Source organism: Buceros rhinoceros, unplaced genomic scaffold (genome assembly GCF_000710305.1).
Source record: "Buceros rhinoceros silvestris isolate BGI_N320 unplaced genomic scaffold, ASM71030v1 scaffold14397, whole genome shotgun sequence".
NCBI lineage: Eukaryota > Metazoa > Chordata > Aves > Bucerotiformes > Bucerotidae > Buceros > Buceros rhinoceros.
The window spans coordinates 5975-9470 of NW_010422994.1; positions in this window are offsets into that span (position 1 = coordinate 5975).

The following is a 3496-nucleotide window of genomic DNA, read 5'->3' on the forward strand; positions in this document are numbered from 1 at the left end:
TGCATCCCTGTTAGCCCGGACCTTCAGTCACCCCAGTCCATTGAGCAAACACCAGCCTGGAGGTGAGCCCCCGCGGGGGTCCGGAGGCAGGCAGCTGGGTTGCTCCTGCAGGTGTCTGGGAGTTCACCCCACTGAAGACTGATGGATCCCGAACTCTCCACCACCCTCAGCTCCCACCACGAGATGCGTTTCTTGGGCAGGACTTTCTCCAACAGAGCTGCAGAGCCACTTGAGTATGTGCAAAATAACAAAGGCAAAGTCTAGAGCCATCTGAAACCAGACCGTGGTTTGCTGTCACATGTCCCTCTGCATAAAGGACAGGAGGACAATGATCTGTGCTATAAACTCAGCACCAAAGGTGCTTTTAGCCATACTGGATTACCCCTTATGCCAGCAGCTGTCCCTCTGGGGTGGCTTCCAGCCACCGCCTTTGCTGGCTGCCAGGCTGGGAAAGGCAAAACCAGCAGAGAGAGATGCCAGGCCTGAAAGAGAGCAGAGACAACCTGAACAGCACCTTTGTAAAAGCGTTTATTGGAGGAAAACTGGATGACATCTCCAGGGGTAAGTCCAGCGTGTCCTCAGCAGAGCACGGCATTCCCCTCCCTTCGCTGCTCCTGAAGGAGGAGCCAGGACACCTGCCTGCCCCGTTCAGGTCTGCCTGTCCCCATTCAGGGCCGTCTGTCCTGCTGAGGACGGGAGCTGCGCTTGTGCAGTGCGGCCAGTCCTAGCCTGCACCACTGCGGTCACTAGTCCTGTGCAGTGTGTGCTCCCAGCATTCACACACACACTGGCAGGAGAGCATCCAGCTGCACATCCCCCCTAAGACCAGGACAGAGTCAACTCCAGGAAAGCAAAGTCCTCCCCCACCCAGAAACCCTTTCGGAACATTTTTCCTCCTGACAGTTTCTCCATTTGATGCTCCGTTACTGGTGGATGTACCTGCACATACTGGGATGGGCAGGGGACGCCTCAGGAAATAGCTGCAGCATCACAGCACTGAGGCACGTCTTACGTGTGGCTTCTCCTCTCTCCTTATTCAAAACTACCCGAACGCAAGGCATGAACTCCACCTCCCAGGGCAGAAACTTGGTCTCCCCTGACAGCAGAGGTCTGCAGCTGAGCTACTCCTCCAGCCCGCCTGGGACGGAGGATGGGGCACGCCAAGAGCACCGTTCAGGCCGCTCTCTCTCGGCATTTAACTTTGGAGGAGAGGAATCCCATCCCTTCAAGTGCCCCTCTGGGTGCCCAGCTCCAAGCTGAGCTCTACCTCGGGCCAGGTGACTCCTGCGACTGAGCAAACACAGCATCAGCCGACAGGAACAGTTTGCAAACAACCGAACAGCAGACAAACGGGCGAATGTATCTGGTGGCTGCTCCTGGGTAATGAATGCATAATCTATGCCGACTCCCTCCCCTCTCTGCTTCTGGGTAATGCGTCTGCGAGCCTGAGTCAGGCTTATAAATGGTTGGCAATGAGAAAAAACAGGCTGTGTTTGAGCCAAACATGATGTTCAGCAAATAAGGCAGAGAGCCTGGCCATGGACATTGCTGCCAGGAGCTGGGGGTCAGAATTCCTCCACCCTGCACACAACTGCTACGTGGGGCGGCAGGATGCGACCACTGACTTTTACCTCCGAAAATCTGATTTTATGCCTAAATCGCAGGCTCTGATATAAAAGCAGTATTGTCTTCCTTTCCCACCTCTCTGCTCATTAGAAAGTCGCTCCTACGTTCAGCCCGACTGCTGGGAATGCTCCAAAGAAATCTAATTACAAGGTCATTGCAGTAAATTGCATTAGGTGGCATAACTCTGCGTCAGTGGTCCAGGGCGCTTTCCCCTTCCACCCTGGAGTGACTCATTTAACAAGGGGCAAGAAAAGCAGAAAAAAAATTTACATACTCCCAGTGAATGAGACCTAAGGGGGAGCCAGCATTTCCAAAGGTCCCGACTTCTGGGTGCCCCAGTGGAGGCAAGTTCTCCTGGGAATGGTGACAAACGGGACACCAAAGGCTTTCCGGTCACCTTGGGAAATGCTGGTTCCCAGCCACGCAGCCCTTGGGTGGAAGGAGAGGAGACTGAAATCATCTGGAGGCTCCCCAGGGCTGTCCATGTAGGAACAAACTTCATTCTTCCCCCAGGAAATCTACTCTCCATCTGCTTTGGGAAGAAGAAAGGAAAGTCACTCGGCTGTGTTGGGTGGCAGAAGCCTCCTCCCACTTCTGGCAACCCTGCTGCTGGCTGAGGTGTCTCCATCCCGGCTCCTCACCATGCAGGGACAGGTTCCAGGAGGAAAGGGCTGCTTCTCGGTCGTGCCAGGCTCAGTGCAAAGGAGAAAGCTGCAGGTTGCAGATCACGGTGCCTGGAGGATGCTCTCACCCCTGCTGCCACTGCTGCAAGGTGGTAAGGCGGTGCAGACCTCATGAGGGAAGGTTGCCTCTGGCTCAGTAATCTCTCCCCGTGCTCTCCAACAGATGCATCCTCACGCTTTCCGGATGATCCGCCCTGGTTTCCTCCAGTCCCGGTACCTCTCTCTGCGCACAGAATGGACCAGAGGCCGGGAGAAGCTGGAGTGGTTTGATCTGGTGGTGTTGCTAGTGAGGAACAAAGGGAGACATCGTTACTGGTGTAGGTCATCGCTGGGGCACAGCTCCTGCGTCTAGTGGAGGCTCCTAAAAGGACAAGGAGTTTTGGTCAGCAGCAGTTCACCAGCACTGCTGCCAAGAGAAGGGCCAGTGCTGGGTCCTGCTGCAGCCCCTGATGCTCAAGGTGCCTGACTGGAGAGACGCAGGGGCGAGCCTCTCCCAAGCACCTGAAGTGGCGATGGGGACCCTCCCTGTCCCAGCTGCTGAGGGTCTGGGAAACAGCTGCTAAACTGCAAGTGCGCAAATATGAGCTCAGGACCCACAAACAGCCTGTCAGAGCCCCACGGACTGTCCCCTCCAGCCACATGCGTCTCTGAAACCAAACCCCAAACGTCCTTTGAGCAGTTTTCCTTGAAGCTACTAAACCCCACACCACACACACCCAGCTCTGCCTCAGGTTTTAGCCACCCTTGCTGCAGCCTGCGTTCTCTCGGGGGGTTATCCAGGGTGTGAAGAACCCTGCCATGCACCAACCACACCACGTGCGGGGACACCCAGGACAGCCTAGCAGAGCTGGCTGGGCTGGTGGAGCAGCGGGGCTGTGTTCATGTTCACTCAGGGCTCTTCAGGGATGCCTTAACGCTCAGGCCCACTTGCCCAGGGCAGTCTGACTCTCCCCAGGTGCTGTGTCCCAGGCTTTTCTTTCCCTCCTCCTGGCTAACACCTTCACTACCCATTTTTTTCCAGCTTTCGCAAAGATCGCAATAGATTGGCGTAAAAATCATCCAGCTGTCATTTCCTCTTGCGCCCGTAAGCGGTGGAGGGGGGCAGCAAGGAAAGGCTGGTGGAGAGCAGAAGTGATGCGAGATGCCAGAAGTGGCTGATGAATGGAGGCAGGAGCGGGGGGGGCGCC